The sequence below is a fragment of the Opisthocomus hoazin genome, chromosome 11 (genome assembly GCF_030867145.1).
Source record: "Opisthocomus hoazin isolate bOpiHoa1 chromosome 11, bOpiHoa1.hap1, whole genome shotgun sequence".
Taxonomy (NCBI): Eukaryota; Metazoa; Chordata; class Aves; order Opisthocomiformes; family Opisthocomidae; genus Opisthocomus; species Opisthocomus hoazin.
In genome coordinates, this window is record NC_134424.1 from 18399555 (window position 1) to 18421253 (window position 21699).

Sequence of the window (21699 nt, forward strand, 5' to 3'; positions counted from 1 at the left end):
AAACATCACAACAACTGGCAATGCTTTAGGCAGGTGTCTCAGCCAAACTGTCAGGAAACCATTTTCTTGCCTTGTTTGTAAGCGAATCTTATATAAAAGTTCCTTCAAATGAGTCAAACTGCAGAGTCGTTGGGACATAAAGCATATCACAGTTTTAATCTCAAATTCTTAAGATTCACATCTGATAACAAAAACCACACCGCAATAAGTTGCTTATACAAATATGTAGAAATTCGCATGCTTGCATCTGACATAAGAATCTTCCCCAGCACCGTTGACTAACTTATACATCTCATCCTTCAGGAAAAACAAAAGAAATCCATCATTTTATTTAAACTCTACTAAGCACAGAACACTATGTAACCGCAAGTTCTAAAACAATATAAACGCAGAGATGATAGCTCCTCCTAGATGTAGCGCCCAACCACAATGTCTCACCTGTAGGTAGTCTTCCTGACCCAATTACACCTCTACACAGGCACAGCAGCTTGCTCACATGCAACATGCACAGAAGCAAATCCTTAAAAAGCAGAAAAGACTGACTCAGCTGCAAGTCATAATAAATGGCATGCTGACTAATAAAAAGAAACCCTTCTTTAGTGAATACAAAAACTGCAAAGATAAGTAGCATGAATTAATTTATATCATTGGCAAAAGAATCTCTAAAGTTGCAAGAATTCAGAAGAGGAAGGCTAATTTCTGTTTCACTTGGACATCGGTCCAAATGTATATGGCAGACAGACCTTCATATCACCATACTCAGTATCTATGTCATTGCTAATGCATAAAGAGCCCATGTCCTTCAAGGAGAACAGCTTATAACACTGGAGAAAAAGCATTACAGAGAACACAAGCCTTTGACCTCAGCCTTAAGAAAAAGCTGAATAAATGACAATACATAATGTTCAAAACACTTCAAAAACTGAATCTACTCACTAGATGGGCGGAAACTCTCACCACCACCAGACTCTTCTTTTCACACCCTCACTACTATCAGAAAAGAGGAAATGAAAGCAGGCATTTGGTGATTATGCTTGGGAAAGAGAGCAATGAAATCCTGTTACAAAGCAGGACTGTGAAAAAGAACTTGGCAGTAACTGCCACGATTGTGTTCTGTTCTGAAATGACACTTCTGCATAAGTAATCATCTTTGCATAAATCAAGTATCTGCCATCAGAATTAAAATCAGGTTTGTTTGCTCATGGTAACAGGTACCGTAGATACAGCAGTTCAGCTCACAAATGGCTATCGTGCACTTTTGGAAAATTCTTTTGTACCAGTCTACCTCCAAAATCTTCAGGGAAGAAGTTCTTAACTTCCACTACAAGTTTTTCACCTACATTAACTGCAGAAAGTTTTCTCTCTCACCTGTTGTTGGTTTTTTTTTTTTTTTTTTAAGTCTATGCACATGAAAGGGTTCAAAGTCACATCACCCCTTACCATCATCATGTCATATAGCAAAAATTAAGTGGCCCCAGGCAAAGCAGGTTTTCTGGATGGGAAGATTGAAGAGAAAATTCAGCTGCAGGAGGCCCTGGTAGTTTATCTCCTCCCCAAAGTTTTCCTGGACCAAAGCAGTGCCTTACCACAGGGTTGGGAGGGATTGGGCTGTCTCTCCAGCTGCTGGAGGGATTAAACATACAAAGAAAACAGCCTTGAGTTTGTTTAAAGCAAAATATCTAAAGGCACAGTTCAGAAAAATGGATCACAGACAGTAATGCCCATATCCCTGTGCCCCTGTCCCTCTCCACATCCCTGTTTTTGGGATTGATCTTTTATTTTCTAATAATTACCCTCTAATCTCACTGAAAACCAGCATGTCTTACCATTTATCTAGAAGCTGGCACACAGCACTGCTAAAGGCTGTTCATTAAGAACTGATTTTCATCTCCTTCTCAACTCCACTGCCTGTAAAACATGTAAAGCCTTCTAAGCTGCATTAGACTCTATTCTAATGAAAGACAATCTCCAGCTGCAAGAGCATTACCATGCATTTTGTACTGAGTTTTAAAAGCAAAATTACAGAAAATAATCAGTCAGTGAAAAAGTCTCAGTACCAGGAAACACCTCAAGTTTCTAAAGCCACATTTCTGTGTTAATTGAAAAGATCCTCCATTTTGTTTCCTGTGGATCAAATGTTTACATCTTTACTCAGTCCTAACCCAACTTGAACCCATTGACTGACTGAACAAAGACATAAGATGCAAATCTCTTTAGGCTTGACAAAATTTTTACAGTCCAAATGAGCAGTCTGTTTCAGAAAGACTCAGACAAAAGCGATGCTTTAAATAACTGAAATCCAATGGCAGTTAACAAATGGCTTGCTGCAACATCGTATGGTAAGATCACAAGCCAAAATGGACTCCCTGACCACTTCCACTTCTTTAAATACTCAAAGAACATGAAATGCATTTTAAAATCCTTTCTGTTTCACTAAACTTCACTGGAAGTATCAAAATGAGGAAAACTGCTTGGCCACAGTTAGCTTCTGCTTTTTCCCCCTTCTCATTCAAACTGGTTTTAGTTTTGCTTTTATAACAGAACATTTGTGAATTGTTCATGCATGTAAAGTTCCTCAGATTTCAGCATAACAGCAATCTACACAATTTTAAATGAGGGTCCTTATGGAATTTATTATACCATTACAGTTAATCAGATGATAGTCTGTCCCAAAGCAAGAAAATATTGTTTGTATTTTCTAATTTGAAAAAAACTCCACTCCTAAACGTGCAAAAGAACATGTAACTGTACAAAATACCACAGTTTAATTTGCAGCAGGAGTAAAAAGGAAATGACCCAAGACACCTCTGCTCCATTGATCTCACCCAGACTGTGACTATTGCTGTATCTACTGGAGTTCCCAGCTGATGGTAATTTTGTTTTAAAGTAAGTTACTTCAAATTAAACTCTCCATGTGTTAATAAACTATTGACAAGGCTGATTTACATACGCATTATAGCCTTTCAGATTTGATGTCAACAGAACAACTGAGGAACTTCCACATTACCTGATGAATCTCTAGCAAAACGCTCCGGAAAGAAGCTGGACACCAAACAGGTGGAATCTGGCTTTTCAGAGACGACTCTGCAACCACCTAACAGCTGGTTCAAAGCCCCTGGCAACGCTCCGACACCCTCAGCTGCACACCACGGCCCGGCACCCACCTGGAGAAACACCCACGGTTACCGCACCGTCACAGGGGCCCAAAGAAACACCAGGAGCTTCATCACTGCTTTCAGCTAGGGCAGAACAAGATCAGCTAAGATGAAGACAGGAGAGTAATTACACCTGACCTATACGAGTCAAAAACAGATGACAAAGGTCTGCTTTAGATTCCTACAGGAGTACAGCAGTGTTTTCTCCGCATCTTGCGCTTCACTCAACCCCATGCTGCAATCCATCCCTAAAACATCTCATTTTAACACTGACGATCGCAGCACCAAAGGCTTCAGGAGAAACCAAGCCCCGTGGGTCAGAGCAGAGTGCAAACAGGGGAAAAGCCCTGGCCAGGACCCCCAGTGCCCCACGAAGGCCTCTGACTCCAGGCACATCAGCAAAAGCCAGCTCTATGGTAAAACCACTGAGGTGACGGCCAGCCTCTCAGAGCTACAGCCTACCCTGCTTTGGCCCCATTACTAAAACAACATTCATGGCTTTTAAGCCACCGAAGAACATTTTAAATAAAAGCCTGGAAGAAAAAGCGTGGCAAAGGCGTGAGGAAACCCAAGCACTGCTCCCCACCGGGCAGGGGCACGCTCGGAGTGCTCCCCAGCCAAGCCCTGGCTCCTCAAACCCAGACACTCTTTGCGTCTCGGCGACCAGCGGACCAAAAAGAAAAAAAAAAAAACCCTAAAAAAAAAAAAACACTAAAAAAATAATTTCCTCGCCTCAAGCACGACCCAGCGCCCGCAGCACCAACACCGCTCCGGCCGCAGCCTCCCCACCTCGGCGCCGCGCCAGGGAGCGGCGGGGGCCCTTCGGCCGAGCAGCCCGCCAAGGTACGGCACGGCGCCCGGCCGGCCCGGGGCTGCGAGGGCTGAGGCGTTTCCACACGCGGCGGCCGCCTCCGACGACAGAAGGGGGGGAGACACGAAAGCAGAGAGGTGAAGGGACTACGCCGGGCGGCCGAGGGACGGGAACGCGGCGCTGCCACCTCCCCTCAGCACCTCCGGGGCGGGGCCGGCGGCGCGGGGGCGGGGCGGCAGCAGGTGAGCGGGCGGCCCGCAGCTGCGCCCCGTGGGCGGAGCGCGGGGCGGGTAGCGCCGGGCCGGGCCGGGCCGTGGCGGCGGGGACCCACTCTCTCTCTCCCTTCCTCCTTTACTCACTCGATCGCTTTCTCTCCCTTGGGACGGCGCCCGAAACTCGGCGGCGGCCGCGGCCCCCGACGGGCCCCTGAAAGCGGGTGAGTGCCGGTACCTGCCCCTGGCGCGGGGGCTCCCTCCGGCTCGGCAGTTCCTGCCCCGCCTGGCGCGGGGTGAATGAGGAAGCGACACGGGCTCCGGCTCCCTCCCGCCTGGCTGGCTTCCTTGGGGCTCCCGGCGGGGAGAGGGGCTCCTGGCTCGGCCGCCGCCGGGCTCAGCCCGCCGCTCCGGCGCGTGTCCCGGCGCGTCGGGCGTGAGGGCAGCGCCTGCCGGAGGGGCTGCGGGGCGGGAGCCGGCGGGGCTGCCTCCGGCACCGGGGCGCCGGCTGCTGCGGGGCTTCCTCCTCAGGCGCGCCTCCATGTTGGGCTCCGCGCCCCGGGGCGGGGGGCTGCGGCGGGAGCCCCCGCGGCCGGGCCGGCCGCGGGCTTTGTCCGCCGAAACCTGCCCCGTCGCCGAGCTCCGAGGTGCTCGGGATGGGGCCGGCCCGTTCGGTCCGCGAGGGAGCGCGACCTTGAGCGGGGAAAGTCTGGTCTGTCAGCCGGGGGCCGGGCGGGCGCCGCGGGGGCGGTGGCTGGAGGGAGCGGGCTGTGCCCCGGGAGGAGGAGGCCGGGTCCTCCTGCTCCTTGGCAGAAACGCGGCGTTTCCTCCTGGCAGAAGTGCCGAGTTTGATAATACCAACTTCTTTCTTTGCTGTTTTTGTCCGCCCAGCCGCGTTGATCCTCTGTTTCTGCCTCCCGCACGGCGGTGAGTTCGCGGCGGTTAAAACGCCCTGAGATGGTCAGGTCTGCAGCGGAATGGCGACAGGCAGCAAGGCGTGAAGGAGCAGCAGTGCCTGGTGCTCGCCTGTACGCGCCAGGCGCGCGTCTCTTAAAAACCGATTTTCAGTTCATCGCTAGAGAATTCCCACTTTGCATTAGAGTATGAAATATTAAAGTAATCGAATTACGGCCTGCGGTGGTTACATCTGTTGACTCGTGGGCGCTGGCTGCTGCACCCCTTCACGTCTAGATGATTCAGTGAGCGCAGAGCAGGGTGTTAGTCTGGACCTAGGGGCTTTTGCAGGAGGTGATTTGCAAGGATGATACTGCCCCGTATCCCATCTCGTGAGAGCTGGGTGCTTCCAAGGACAGAACTGAATCTGCGGAGAAGACAGGTGTGGGATAATCGCTTCTCGTGCTAGATCTTTTCCTAGTTTTAGACACTTGTTTAAAGTCTGAATTCCAACATTTAACATTTCTGCAAATAGTCTGTGTCAAAATCCTGGATGCGCCTGTGTGTTAAGTTTCTTTTAAATCTTATTTGGGCCTTGGCCTCATACGACATAATAAGCCAGCAAATAACCTCTTCAGCTTTCCATCCATCAAATGATGCTGCGCGGCATTGTACTGATCAAATAGGAAGCTCTCACCAAATATAACCAATAGAGCTTTCTGAACAAGAGACTGTGAAGTGCTTCTTAAGTGGTTAAGCAATAATTCATAAACATCTTTTTTGACAAGTGTATATGCAGCATTTCCTGTTTATTTTAGTTCCTGAAAATGACTGTCTTAAAAAAATAGATATTTGTCTTTGGACTGATAGATTTCAGTCACTCCAAGACACTACTATGCAAACCTGCAAATACTGAGGAAAGAAGCAAACATAAGGCTGCAAAACTTAGATATTTTTTTTTTTGACATTTCTCACCCTCATCTTGGGTTTCACAATAAAATACAGATCTGTACTTTAGTTTAAGAAAAGATCAAGTACTGGCATTTCCAACTTCCTTGATCCACATAGTTTTATTCAAAGTTATCTCTTTGTAAAATTGATTATAGCAAAAGTCTAGGGAAGTATGATTATCAGAATAAAGCAGATAACTTCGATCTTTGACCATTTAAAAATTGAAACACATAACGAGGTATTTCGCTAGACATTATTTGTATGGTTGTATGTAATGCTAAACATGATAAAGTTTAGAGGTAGCATAAAAGAATTAAGCATTAGCAGTACTTTGAAATTTTCATCCTGTATCTTGTAATTCAGATTTTGGTATGAAGGAATTGCTGCCACTCAGTGGCTGATACAAAAGTATAGAAAACTATACTGTGTTACACAGCTATGACGTGTGTGTGGTTAATGAGCATGTAAGGTAATTCTGTTCAGGGAATGTGTGTGAGATAATTGATCAGGAACGTGCTCATACGGTTCTGACTGAGGAAGAGCTCATTCTCAAATTTTTTTCCATTTTGTATTTCATTACTTATAACCCATATTTTCATTAGGTATAATTATACAGTAGGGTCATAATTTTCTTATTTAATGGAATAGCAAAATAGCAGTATATAATAAATTTGGCTTTTTGAGCACACAGAATAGTTGAAAAGGTACTCTGTAAAGAAGGAATTACTTTTAAGCTAGAAACTATTTCTAAACCAGAGAACTTGAAAAATTTTGTAGCTTCTTTTGTTAAAGAGAAATCTTTAGAAGAATCTTTCGGAGAAAACTTGGCTAGTTGGTGCTCTATAGATCAAGGAAATAACAATAAAACCTGGAAAGAAGACATGTTTTATTAAAGTAACTGTTTTCCTGGGAAAAGCGTAGAAGCTCTCGGGCCGCTGAGACTATTTTGATGTCTAAAAGCCACAGTCATTACAATTAAAGTTCATGTCAAATTGAGTACTTCAGGGCCTAATAGTTTAAGTTAGCCATCCATCCTTGTTTCCGTCTGAAGGACTTCGCTATCACCCTGCCTCCGTGCAGAGGCACAGATCCTCTGCCCTGGGGATGCATTGCCATCCGTAGCTGGAGCTCAGCTCTGGCTGCTGCTCCCAAAAAGAGGAGCCCCTTCACCACCTCTCGCTCTGCAGCTGCACTGTGACTGGAGGTGGGACAGTAGCACGTGTGGATGTATCAAAGTTCACTTCAGTCCAGCTAATCTACAGCGACGCTGCAGCGGCACAAGCCCCAGTGTGGACTGTACAGTGTAAATACTTGGCAGGTGTTAGCCAGCACTGAGGTATGTGCCTGTACTGGGTTCATTGACCCAGGTATGTAAGTTCCCTAAAGCTAACTCAGGTGTGTCTTTTCGTGCTGCAGCCTAAATGTGTTATGTAGCTGTAGTCCACCATCCCCTTCATTACATTTATGAAGTACATACTTAACCTACTGTGAAAAGAACGGATGAGAAAAGGAATAGGCTAGGGATTGAAATATTTGTTGCAGATGAGTCAGAGCTGAATGTGAAAGATGACAAGAAGGGGTTTACCCGTGGAGTCTGGGGGCTGGCTGGCTTCATTAGGAACTGAATTCCTCTGTTAATCATCCACTGCTGAGAAAGGTAAAGTGATTTTTACTCTAGAATTATCCTTGCATTAAATGCAGCTTCTCCGTCCTGGTTATCAGCTTCTGTCCAAAAGTCACCTAAAAAGCACCAAAATAGTTTGTGTTCCAGCAGTTGTTTTAACTGTTTTCCTTGCTACATGACAAAACAAATTCTCTGAATCTTCCTTTACCCACATAATCTGAGCGCAGAATTTGGTTCCTTAGAGCTCTATGTGAAGCCAAAGGACAAGGAGAAGGAACAAAGAAAGGGGGAAAACTACCCGTGCCCATTCAGAGCTATCTGGGTAGCACATTAAAAGTAATCTTTCCACGTCTGCTTGGTTGTGCTTTGCAAAGATGCAGTTAACAGAGATGAGCCTGTGAGCTCTCTGTAGCCTTGGTAAAATAATGCTGAAATGGCTTGTGTTGTGTTCTCATATAAAAGACAGTTATTGCTACCTGTAAGAGAGTTTTTTCCTGAAGAAGTATTACCTCTCTAAGCCGGAGCTACCCCTTTAGCTTTTTATGATATTTTAGTAATGTTGCAAAAGTCTGCTTTGTAGGAAGTTGTGTGCTGCCCCTAGCTCTATAGGGCCACCCAGGTTATACATATGGACTTTATGACTGCAAACTGCACCCGTCTGTGTGTTGCTCCTGTCACCAGAGACACCAGGAAAGGCAGCGAAATGAGGGATCTGGCACAGGAGTGCTGGGAACCTCACAAATCTGTCCTTGGCAAGAATGGTCCAAGATTCATTTCAGCTCTGGTCTAGACCAGACTCTGTTATTACAGGTGACGCTGATACAGAGAAAGGAGATCTGATGTGTGTATCTGTGTGTTTCAGCTTATTTTCTGTTGGCTTTTTTTTTTAATTAAAATTTATGCAAGTGGAACATTATGTCTCTTTCAGTGACAGAAGGGTGCCCTGACACCCATGAAGGAGGTTATCTTTTGGACCTATTAAATTAGCTGTTGCTCTTTTCTGATTTACGATATATTTGACAGCTTCTGGCTAAAAGGTGGAAGTGATGCAGCACAGATGTATATCAATAGCTGCAAATCTAAGAGGCAGGCTGTAAAATCAATTCTTTAAAAATATTTTTCAACTTAAGAAAGTGCGTAAAACCACAGAATATTTTTTATTACATCCTCTTACTGAAATTAATATGTTTCCTGATAATTTCCTTGTCATGGAGTGTAATGCTCTATCTGGAAAGGTTTATTTAAGGATATTTAAGTAGAGTTGGTATTCATATGATAATAATCACCATCCTTAAAATCTGGAAGCGACCATCACGAATAGCTTCATGAAATTGATGCACATAAAGCTCTTAAGCTTTGTATGATACTTGCCTGACTGCTAAGGGAGGAGAGTGTGTGCTTCCCATCTCCTCCCATTTGATCAGCCAACCATCAAATTTAATTTTAAAAAAAGCAACACCTCTCTATGCCCCAGAACAAGATTATTTTGAATTCCAAGATGCTACCCACCTTTGAGAACAAAATAGATACGCAACATATATTCCTGTCCTGCTATTCCTAATACTTTTCCTTAGAGCTGTGAGCAAACTATGGTCTTGTTTGGTTGAAATGTAACCAAGCAATTTCACTTTTGCCCGTTGATAGTGAGAGTGGAGTTAGGATAGCTCCTAGGAGACTGGTAATGGGTCAAGGTATCATTGCACTAGGCATTTTATGTGTCTGTGGCAAAGAGACCCTACTAAAACAAGCTTTTCCCAAACAGCTTAGTAAGGGTGCCCGCTTTTCTGAAGAGGTTAATGTGGGCTGCAGTCCTTTCCACCTCACTGGACTTGGAGGAGCTGTCTGAGTTGTCTGGATTAGTATCCTGTTTCTCATCTGCTGGGTGGCTGAGAACCTCTAAAATGGGATGTACCTTTGTGCAGGAGTGGTTTTGATTTGCATTATGTTTAGTCTTTTGCAGTGTTATAAATGATTTAAGTGTTAATAGACTTGATTTAGTCCTGGCTACCCCCTATAAATACAGTGTATCTTGAAACACATACAGTAAACCTAAACTTCAGCCCCAGCTTTGTTCCCCACCCCGGAGCTGTGAAGCCAGGCATGCTACTGATTTGGAGCTGAAAGACTAGACCTGTGTTGGTTGGTTTGTTGTGTGACAACTTTGTGACAATGAGATGATAAAGAGAGAAAATTGCATTTTTAGCACTCGAGTGTCAAGTTACTTTCTGAGTGTTTGAAAATCTTTTTTTTTTTTTCCATCAACATCTATTTATTAGACATCTAGTAAAGTCCTTGTTTGTGTATTTGATTCTTCATTATATTCTCTGGTTTCTTGAAGAAGTGCAGTTTAAGCTTTGCCATGGCTTTTCAACCTAAGGAACTCATGAATTCTGAGTTTTTAGTCAGTACTACTCTGTTCCTCATCATACCAATGATATCTAATTTACTTCAGTGCATCAAATGTATCAATATTCAATATTAGGCATAGCCTATTAAGGGAAGAAAGATTTTTGGTTGTGATAGTTTGTCTTTGTGATAGAAGAGCTTTTTTTTTCTTTTTAACTTATAGCCAAATACTTTTTTAGTATTTGGATGCTTGAACAGGTAGGTAGATACTTGAAAAGATGATAAAAAAATGTCTAGCAGCCAAACTGGAGGTTAAGCTTGGCTTTTGCAGCCTGCCTTTTTCTGGGAAATTCCCCAATGAGTACACAGGCAGTGTAGCTAAGCTCTTGCTAACACATTGTTCAATGGCTGAACTATGCTTTTCTAGGAGGAGACTGTATTTGATTCTTGTTTGAACAAAAGAGGAATCTTGTATTTCTTTCTTAAAAGAAACAGTGCCTCCTTTTCAAAAAGCTCTCTGTGAAAATTTGATAGGAATTTAGAAGATACAGTCCTACCACTAGCAAATAGGGCCCATTATATGTGCTTAACTTGTGTCGTCAAGGAAAATTAAGATGAATAGACATAGTGCAAGAACTTTGAAAGGCTGCCATGTTTGAAATATGACACTGACTGCCCTGTACGTTTTATCTGAAGATTTTTATGATATGTTTTGTAGTGCCTCTGTGTGACTGCATTTTGCTGGCATGACTGTGTGACCAGAATGAGTATTGTGTACCTTACTGATTTTGTTAGTGCCTGTTGAACTGGAGAAAATACTTAATTTGCTAAAGAAGACAGTTGTGTGTCAGAATATTTTACTGGAAGACTCTTGTGAAAGTAAGATTTATTTTTGCTTATTTTTAAAAAAATGTATTTAATTCCTGTAAGAGCACAGATGGCTGTCTTGCATCAAGTAGGTGCTGCCAGCATGTTTCATTTTGATAACGAACTCTGTTCCTTTTATAGATTACATAAAAAAATAGAATCTGAAACCCTCAGTCATACAATTATTTCTGCATGTGAAGGAGTAGATTTGATTATAGGTGCTTTCAGTATGGATAGATAATTTTTTTTTTTTTAAAAGAAACTTGTTTTTTTAGTATACTGGTTCTTGCACTCATTGAGAGATGATGATTACATTTCTTCACACCCTGTGTGCTGGTCCATTAGTGCTGTGTTAGTGCTGAGCTGTGAGTTGCTCAACAAGAGTTTAGCTGTTTTCTTATGTGTCTGTTCGCTGATGACTGTGACTTTCACTGAACTCAAATATTCTTACTAATGACTTGGGGATGGTGATTGCCAAATATCCAGAGCAGATTTGTCTGTCAGGAAATCATGCGAGCTCTCTCGTATTACATTTGCTTGTATTCCTCGATAACTGACAGGAGCTGACACTACAATTTCTGTTTGACAAGTTTATCTAAGAAGCGGCATCCCAGGGACAAGACCTTCTTAATATGGACCTAAACACTTCCAGGTAATTTAAGAGCTAAAATGCGTCCTGTTTTGCTTTGATCTGAATGCAGTGAGCACTCGGCACTTGAACGTGTCTTCTCCCATTCTCCCAGCTAAACAGGAGACTCCAGCATCCGCAGTTACCTTGTTCCTTCAAACCTAGCATGAGGGGCTCAGTAGGCAGTGCTTGTCCTGCCTAGAAAAAATCCTGTCGGGGAACTAGAGAGCAGGAAGCTAGAGCTCGAAGCAGTTTTACAACTTCAGCAGGTACCTTAGCGCTGACTCTGCCCTATAAATGAAGCATCTCTTGTTGTGAAAGTCCAGTGAATTTGTTCCACCATGGGACTTCCCACCTTTACAACAGCAGAAGAGAAATTTCATGATGGGATGTTGCCAGATATTTTTTCCTGGTAGATTTTTTTTCTATAGGCCTTTTTGCAGAAACGTGTTATTTGGACCAAAGGATTTATAGTTTTGCTTGTTAATCCTCACAGGGCTTGTACTAGGTTCTTAGGCTTTTTTTCCTCTTCTTCCAGTTTCTTTAGACCCTTACAGTGAGGGAATCTGCAATCAATTTATGTCTCTCAGCTCATCTGTAATTGCAGAGTAGCTATTCTGTTGGCAAAACTTGCTTCATCGTGTATACACTTGAGAATATCTTAAATATTGAAGGTTCTCTGGAATCAAAGTCTCCCCATTTGTTTGGTCACATTTTAACAGAGGTTGGGTTTTTAGTCTAGGAAGTCAGTGCGTGTCTTTATCATTCAGGTTTGCTTGCCCAGTGGTCTCGGCTGTGATTGCTGACTTCCCTGGCTGAGCCATCGCAGCCTCAGTGCGGGTTTGCCAGGACTGCGTGTCTGCAGGAAGGTCTGTTCCATTTAAGGGTAAGTTTTGTTGCATTTGCGCAACATGCTGTTATACTGCTGTCATTGCATCTGATGTGCATGCTTTTGCATGCAAATACCTTGCATTGCTCTCCTAGGTAAGCATTTTGGGTGTAAGTATATGTGTATTTTATCTAAGGTTAGAACAAGTTTCATCTGAAGTGGGTGATAATGCTCTGTTGCAGCCTAGACTGTTTTTTCAGCCAGCCTTTCTGCATTGCTCTGTTACCTAAAATATGAAGTTATTGGACATGCACCACCAGCTTCGTGCACCACAGACATCCACTGTGCCTACTGAAGGGAGCATGGGGGCTGCCAATGAGGGAAAGCTGGAATGCCGAAGCTGCCGTTTAGGCAAGGAAGTGGATGGGTTACTGTTGTCAGGCAAGAGCAAGTGGGCGAGCCAGCGGCAGTACGGGTCTAGAGATAGACCTGGAGTGCAGCAGGAGCGGCGCAGGGCGATGAGAACTGCTGGGCTGTGCGACGCTGCTTGTCTTTGTTGCAGCACGTTTGTCAGAGGGGTGCTGCCAGCCCCGTTACCCCCACTTCAGCCTCGTGGACTCCAGCTCCGCTCCAAAAATTTGCAATGCAAGCCGAACGCCCGCCGGCCAGGGCTGGGGCAGGGAGAGGAAGTGGAGCTCTGGCTTGTTGCTGTATTCTGGTTTTTGTTTCAGTTTAATTTGCAAGCTTGCTTATTTCTAGCAGTGCGGCTAGGATCTTTCAAGGCAATCCCAGAGCTTTAATGTAGTCTGTACTAGTATCTGCCAGATCGGTTTTCTAACCTATTTAGGGTATTGCAATTTGGAATTAATGTTGCTTTCTTTTTCCAGTGGGTGGCAGTTGAAGCAAAGACAAATGTTTATTTGCTTGGACATTTATATAGATATGTATTTAAGGAATGGGAAGAGAAGCCAAAACAGGACAGCCCTTTATTGTCTCTCCTTATGTTGAGTTCTTTTCTTTTTTGTTGCATCTCCTAGCTGGAGGAAAGGACAAATCAAAGGACCTCTTGTGACCAAAATCCGCTTTTAGTTTCTATCTCCACTTTTTGTGTGTTGTTCCCCTATTCTCTTACTAGTTAATAACTGTGAGTTCAATCTTTCCGTCACTAGAGCTTTGCATTGTGTAAGCCTCATTTCAAAACTTTCAAGCAGGGAGCTGCTAACTTCTTGCAGCAATGTGTTCAGCTTCTCAGATCTGTATTTTGATTTTGAATGTAACATGTAGTGCAGCATTCCTTTCTCCTTTTAAAAACCAAATCTTGACAGGAATTCTTCAGTACTGATTCTTAGACATTTAATATATATTATAACGCTAATATCTATTTCCGTGAAGGGCCAAATTTTGACTGAAAAGTACTTTCATGCACATTTCTTGTATGGAGGTAGTATACATTTTAATTCATAGCTGAGTTTCAAGCATATATCATTAAAATAGCATACTAGGTTCCAAGTACTTCTTAACTGAAGTACAGATTAGTGCATTTAGTGAATATATAATTGTAAGTAAAACATAAGTGAAGTATGTCTTTATGGGAATACAAATACATATTTTAATGTATAAATTACTACATTTCAAAATGTAGCAGAGATTACGTTAAATCTAGTAAGAAGTATGTGTGTGACTGCTGAAACCAAAAGTCATGTTGAGAATTGTCCTTGAATCATGGAGCATAATTTGACATACTTTAAGAAGAACCAAATTTCACTTTTTTTTTCTTTCCAAGTTGTTTAAAACAGTGATAGTGCTTTTCCAGCACTACCCAGTGCTTTACGTTGTGGGTGAATACTTATTGCTGCATAAAAAGCTGGAGAAATCTTTTATTTTAATGATTCCCCCTCCGCCCCCCGAGGTGAACTAGCAGTTCAGCTTCTATAATATGTGATTATAACTTGCTTACAAATTAAACTCCATCTTCTTGCTGAAGAAAATGAAGTCTTGTAAAAGTATTTAATGTAGCTAGGCCCAAATATATTTAGTTAAATTGGATAACATTATTATAAATGCATTTCAGCTGCTTTGCTGTGTCCAAATGGAGTCAGCTTATCATAGCTAAGCCTTGTCTAAGCCTATGTGGCGTTCCACTTCAAGTCTGTTCTTACATTGATGCAGTTAAATACAGAAGCTTATGCAAACACAATCATTCTAAACACTTCTAAACTGATTTGCCACTTGTGTGGATAAAAATTCTTCTGCTGCTGCTGTTAGAGCAAAGTTCAACTTGATTGATAGATGTAAAATAATTTAGGACTCTACATGGTAAAATATCCAGGAAGAAACCTTTCCACCTCTTCTGGCCACATGAAATAAATGATGAGAAATTAATTACCAGAGCAGCAAGGAGTTGAGCTTTGTCTGCTTGATAACAAAACTGATTTTTCTTATCAGCAGTACTCTTTGGCTGTAATGACCTAAAATGGAAATATTTTTTTAAGCTAAAAATACTCAGAAAGCCATGACATAGCATGTATTCAGTTTTGTCAAAAGGACACAGTCAAACAGAAAAATGACTCTCTTTTTTTTCTTACAAGACTTTATAATAATATCTGTAATGACTGTAATGTAAGTCAGTCAGTAGGAAAAAAAAAGTCATTTATTTTCAGTTCCTTAAATTTAATTGTCAATTTAATTTAACCGTCAATTACTGGATTGTCATTTGCTGGAAAAATTGCTGTACACCTCTGTAGATGATGAGGAAAAGATTCTAAATTATTTGAAACATTTTGCTACACACACACTTGGTGGTATGTGTGAATTCTTGAGGGGTTTTGAATGAATTAGATGAATATAATGGGTGAATATGATACGCTTGAATTCTTGAGGGGTTTTTTACTTTCCTGAAAACTTCACCCCATTGAAAAATCTTATTTTGGGTGCTGTGGAAGGATTTTTACATTATTTCTAGTCTAGATTAAAAAATTATCTACTTGTGTTATGATTTTGGTCTTTGTTTTTGCTACTTCTACTTCATGCTGCTTTCCAGTAAGAAACCTGATCCTAAGACTAAAAAAAATTTTGAGTGAGTCTCAGCAGAGGGATGTTTTCTTTGTTTGCTTTAAACAAGCCATGAGAGTTGTACAGCTCTGTTTTGAATTAACAGCTCTCCAAGCTAGGCTGTACACTTAACGCTTCTCAGACGCTGTGGGGAGGCAGCAGTATGAGCATTCAAATACTTCAAAGGAAAGACAGCCATATCTAGCATTTTATCATCTTAAAAGCACGAAAAAGGATGCCAGACTCATGTAATTGAAAACATTTACTATAAGCAAGGTGTCCCAGGCAGACCAAGATGGAAGAATGTATCCTTGTTCTGCTGCATTTAGTTTTGCTTTAGTTACTAAGAGCACCCTGCTGCCTAATAAATAAGAGTTCAAGGCAATTTAAAAACATACCTGTTTGTGTCTCTGTGATTTTTGGTGTTCTTCCTGTGGTCCTTCAGCTCTTATTTGGAGTTCTAGTGGATGAAATTGCAGTAAGTAAATGAAGAAGAGCGTATTTATTATGTTCTGATCAGGATCTTATTTTCAAAAGTATGCTTAATACCTACCCCTACTGAATTGCTTAACCATTAAATCTCCCAGAGTAGTTTGTCAGGAAATTTGCAAAGCTACAAAAAAGACATACTTTGCAGTACATCAATTTCTATACCTGGTAAGTCTTTTAAAGCCTGTGTATAAATACCCCAGCATAGCTCTATCTGCCATCTGTGCTCAATGCATGAAGCAGTGGAGGGAAGCAGGAGGGGAATGAATGGAGCTGGATGTGGGACTCTGAAGAGATATGACAGCAAGAGTACTTTTGTACTGGAGAGCAGAATTGTTCTGTTTCTGCTTGACCCAGGGTGTGTTGTGCAGTTTGGATAAATTGCTTGTTTGTTGCTTGCCCAGAAAAACATGGGCAATGCATCATGTTTTCTTCAGTTGTTTGCTTGTTTTTCCTGTTGCAGTAGCCTGAGTGCGGTACCTGGTTGGGGTACCCACCTGTGGGCTGTCATCTCCCATGCTGTGCTGCCAGCCCCGTCTCACGCAGGGCAAGCGCTGAGCCGTCCGGCTGGGCTAAGTCCCTCAGCTCTCACCCAGCGCCGCAGGGCTGACCATGCTGAGCTCGGCCCTGTGTGCTGCAAAGCAACACCTGCTGCTAGCCGTGCACAGCCTGTCCCTTTCTCTGTTGGAAACTGGATAAATTTCCATGTAATTGAGTGTACAATACTGCATCCAGGCTGGAACAAAGATGAGGTAAATGTTTCTGCCAACATCTTGGGGAAAAGCAAATAGTCTTGAGACTTTGTGACTTTTCTTGTGCATTCTTTGGGACTTCATGATGTATTCCAAATTTTCTGAGATTTTTTTTTTTCTTGAAGTTGGATTTTACATGAAGAATTCGCATCTCTTGTGCCCCTGCAGGTGTGTTAATAAGATGGGGAGAAAATGAGCAGAGTAACTGAGAGAGGGTTTGGTCATCTCGGAACAGAAGCTGGAAAAGCTTTTTTGGTTCATTTCATCTTTCCACACATTCCAGTTAGACTCTTGCTCAGTATCGCTTGAAGCCTTGTTCTCATACTGACTGCTTCTCTCTGGAAGCAATTGCGGAAAACCAGAGCAGCAACATCATATCGTCCTCATATTTACTTCAGATTGCGGTTGGCTGAGCTTGCAAATCTTCACACTCAACTAAACAGAAATTCTCTTTTTGAATCTTCTGAATGCTTGACCTGACAAGCTGCAAGAAAGGCGTATTCTGATTATCAGTGAGCAGAACCCTTTCCCGTTGGAGAAGGAACATGGTAACAGGGAAGGCGGAAGCTATGGGGAGTCCCTGTTACGTGTTTGGTGCAGCTGCAAGTTGGAGTCGCAGGTTGTATATCAAAAAATGGGAGATGCAAGCCTGTCCTCTCAGCCTCTGAGTCTTTATATGCAATGCAGTGACTTCAGCTGTTGCAGGGTCTTTTCATAAATTTTTCTCAATATTCCCGTGATATAGAATTAGCACTCTTGTAATTTGTGTTCCACTGGAGTTGGATAGCTGGAGGTGAAGGGGGTTGGCGAAAGAACCTTTGCACCAAATGTCCATTAGCTGCATCTCCCCACAAATGCAATCAGTATGATTGCTTTTTATCTTTGCAAACGTGTAGTGCCATATGACATCAGGTGCATATGACAGGAACAGGCTGCCCAGAGGGGTTGTGGAGATACTCGAAACGCGCCTGGACCGTGGTCCGGTGCAGCCTGCTGTAGGTGACCCTGCTTTGGCAGGGGGTTGGACTAGATGACCCACAGAGGTCCTTTCCAGCCCCTACCATTCTGTGATTCTGTGACATTCATAAATAACCTATGGTGAAAATATTCTTACAGCTGAGTGATAATAGCAGCTACAATAAAGTAACAATGTCCCCAGCAATCAACATATTGAGAGGGAGTAGGCCGGTTGCTTCTGTTCCTGTAATGTGAATCCTGGAATCCAGAGGCTGGTTGGCTCTGACAATGCATTTGATGAATGTATTTCTAAGCTGGCTCCCAGTCATTTCTGTGTTGAAGTTGTCTAAGTTCTGAATTGGCCTTCTGGAGCACAACACTAGTGCTGTGGGCAGGCTCTGTGTCTTCAGATGCTGCTAAACACAAAAAAAAAAAAGCTTTGACTTTGAAACCGTTTTTTAGATGTTTGGTTGTGTGTTCCAACTGTGCAAATCAAAACATTGCATTCTTTATAGGTCAGCAGAAAGGGCCGAACCGGTAGCAGTGGTGTGGCCGGCATGTTACTCAAGTGATCTTGCAGCAGCAGAAGGGGCTTGCAGCTGCACTGATGAGAGGTGTCACGGGGCCTGAGAGGGGATCGCAGATATACTTTATCCTGTGAGTTACATCCAGTGCTAACAGTGCTAGAAGTAACCCAGCAGAAAAAGCAAAATGCTGTTTTACTTCATAGCCCAATCAAAGGCCAGAAACCTCTGTACTTCGCTCTGCCTAGAGCCTTTTCCTATTGCTAAGACAGCCAAGTTTATCTGTTGCTGTTAGACTTTGGTTTGCCTATGCATACTCAAATGCTGTACAGCCCATCATATCAGGAAGGAATTAGTGACTGGAGTTATTGGGCTCACCAGATTTTGAACAATATTTGAGTAAAAACAGATTGAAAGCAGTTAAACTAGTTTTTCTGTTGCTATAGGTGTGCTCGCAACGATCTCAATATGGTCATAATTTAGCTGGTGTAGTAGCACCATCATTGTGATAGAAATAAGTAAATTCTCACATTCATACTTCATGCTGCAAGCTTGTGTTTCAAGAATGAAATGTCCCTGACTTTAGGCAGACAGCCCATTTGATTTACATGTTAATGAAACAGTAAGTTTTTCTTTCTGCTACAATTGTTTTAACCAGTACCATTGCACCTGTTAAGGGATGTGTGTGTTGTTTTCCCTCCCCCAAAAAAACAAACAAAAAAACCCCAAAAAACCCTCTGTTGTTGAAGTGTGAAAATAGCAAAACGTAATTTTAATATTGCTTTAAGCATGAGAGAAATTTGAGACCTCAGATTCTGTACTTTAAAACAGATTTTACATAACGTATTCCGGTGACATCAGTCTGAATAGACCACATTTCACGGAATTGTTTCAGACTCATTTTTCGCTTTTTCACTTTGTATTCCTGTGCTCCACTTTATAATCCTATGGTTTTTATTTCTGTGCTTTATTGAAAAGCCAGCTGCAGTTCAGTACTTTTGTCTCTAAAAGATATTTTATACAAGGAAGGTCTGTCGTGAAACCTTTTAAATCGCAAAGGAACAGGCTGCCCAGGGAGGCTGTGGAGTCTCCTTCTCTGGAGATACTCCAGACCCGCCTGGACACGGTCATGTGCAGCCTGCTGTAGGTGACCCTGCTTCGGCAGGGAGGTTGGACTAGATGACCCACAGAGGTCCCTTCCAACTCCGAACATTCTGCGATTCTGTAATTTGTAATATGGAAACTGGTGGTTTTACAGGTGCCCTAATTTTGAAGAAAACCGAAATCGGTTCTCTCTGAAGATGTGTGCAACTTAAGTTTGTTTGGAAATGGATGGTAAAACTCTAGAGAAAAAATGTGATGTGGTAAAATATATTTTGCACAAAATTAAGTCTCTTGGCCATCCTTAAGGAATGGGGGTGTATGGATTTTTTCCCACTTTTTTTTCTTCTGAACAAAATCCATTGTGCTATTGTCAAGTCCTCTGCAGTTTGCAATCAGATGATTCCAGGAGCTGTCACAAGAATTAGTTTGCTTGCCTGAATCTCTTCAAAGGAGCAACTTAAGGTTTTTCTTTTTCTTTCAATTGCTGAAGTTTTGTATCAGCCTTCCTAATGAGCGTTCGTTCCGAATGCCAGCTCACTGTACTACCGCCTACATTGCTAGCTACGGAAGTTTCTTATAGCTGGAGGTTTCTCCCTTTCAAAATGCTTTGTAAAGCCAACAGAGCTGTGGATACTTGGTATAAAATTCAGAGCAACTGTACTGTGATCAAACCATTCTGCAAGCGTGTATAGTTCTTCACTGGGAGTCTGTCACAGTTTACCCTTGTTTTATAGAGTGAAATACTTTAAAAGAACTGGTATGACATTAGTGTGAAGTGTAAGGGTATACAAATAAATTCAAGTTTTCCTATAAAGCCCCACCTTAGGAAATGTGTTAGGGTATAGAAGTTTTGGTTCTTTCACAGAAGCCGTTTTGTCCTTCTTGGTTAGATTTTTCCTGTGTTTAAAAGGGTCTTTGTTACACTCTTTGGCTCTTCTTGCTGTTGATACACCAGGCTGGCGCAATTTCCTATTCAGGGAAAAACTGGCTAGACTCACCATGCTGTTTCTAATAAGGCTCATAGAGCAGAGTGTCATCTTGGAAAACGTAACAGATTGGACTCTATTCCCATGGTGTATTTTGGACCTTTACCATGTTCTTATTTATCTCTCACTTGCAGAAACACTCTAAAATGGCAACCATTTAATCTTTTTTAGATTATAAAGCCTTTATTATGGCTCCAGAGTTTGATGACTGAAACTTTACCGTGTGCTTTGATCTACATTTGTTTTGGTTTAGGTTTGGGTTTTTTTGTCCCCTGGTGCCTGTCGAAACATTCAAAGTCCTGATTATTCTCAGGGGTTAATATAACTTTTTATGGAATCAGGTTGAAAAAGATCTCTGTTAGATTAGTGCAAGCACACACAAGCTTTACTTAATTTTGCAAAGTTGTATTTATTGCTAAATCCTATCTCTTCTCTGTGAAGGCACAGCTTTAATAATTTAGCTTTCTGCCTCCAATCTGGCTCTTTGTGAGCAAGGAAAAGGTTCCTGGTGATACTTCGTATGAAACATAAGGGTTTCTCTCTTGTCTGCCCTCCAACTTGTTTTCTGGTGTTCATATTCTACTATTGTCCGAGTTCAGGATCATTAGGTGCAATAAAGTAATAGCAGTTGCAAGAAGCTTGTGTGTCCTTGTCAAGAGCCACATGTGCCATTTCAAATAGTTGTTCTTGACTTCAGTGTGAGTGCTCAAGAGAATAAGGATCATGCAGTTCAATTAGAGTGCTGCTCCATTTACAACGTGGAAAGCCTGTCTCCTGCAGCTCTGCCCAGTTTATCTGGAAAAGCAGGAAAAGTTTTCAAGCGACGAGGCTCATTTAGATGGATTCTTCTCAGTTTCGCTCAGGTGTCAGCTGTTATTTCCTGGCAGGTGTGAGCACTGCGTCTGCTCCCTGAAGGACTCAGTCACTGTGGCTTAGATTTGCCATAGCCTGGGTCTTAACAGTTGTAGGCTATCTGAAAGAAAACTCCTGTGTCTGGAAAGATACTCCTGAAGAACAATCAGAACAAGAGGTAAACAGAGAGTCTGTAAAATATTTATTTTGTTCTTTATTATAATAGAGTTTAACTCAATAGAGTTAAATTTTTGTGGTTAGGCTGTGCTAGAAACAGGTAGGAAGCATAGATTATTGCACGAGGCTTCCTGAGAAAGACAAACCTGGTGACTTGTTGAGTTAGCACATTACCTACTACCTTGTGTATTCAAGGAAAAATCCCAGATACTCTTCTGATGATGTGACTGTTTCTGTCTTGCCTAAGCGTAATTAGATGCGGCCTATATCCAAGAGTTTTAGAAGACAGAATGAAATCCTTGCCAAGTACAAAAGACAGGTATGACAGGTGAGTACTCTTGGCAGACAATTTAGTTTATTATGAAGCTATTTGAAGTGGCAGGCTTCCAGATTTCCACTTATAAAGGAAGATGATTGCCTAACAACGTCACAGGGAACAAGGGATACAGTGGGATAGAAATTACGTCCTTCCGTCCTTTGGTAGAACAGG

General features: G+C 42.4%; 1 protein-coding gene across 5 annotated transcripts in view; it reads left to right on the forward strand.

The window, feature by feature from the left end:
- Positions 1-4082: 4082 nt before the first annotated feature.
- The window catches only part of PRKCD (protein kinase C delta), a 65979-nt gene continuing 48362 nt past the window's right edge, over positions 4083-21699 (forward strand). For 2 of the 5 annotated variants that reach the window (XM_075433174.1, XM_075433179.1), the window contains exon 1: positions 4252-4402. The gene's annotated coding sequence lies outside the window, so the exon portion shown is untranslated. Of the gene's footprint in view, positions 4104-4139; positions 4209-4251; positions 4403-12258; positions 12375-21699 lie in introns of those variants that run through there. The other 3 variants (XM_075433176.1, XM_075433178.1, XM_075433177.1) reach the window with 3 other exon arrangements.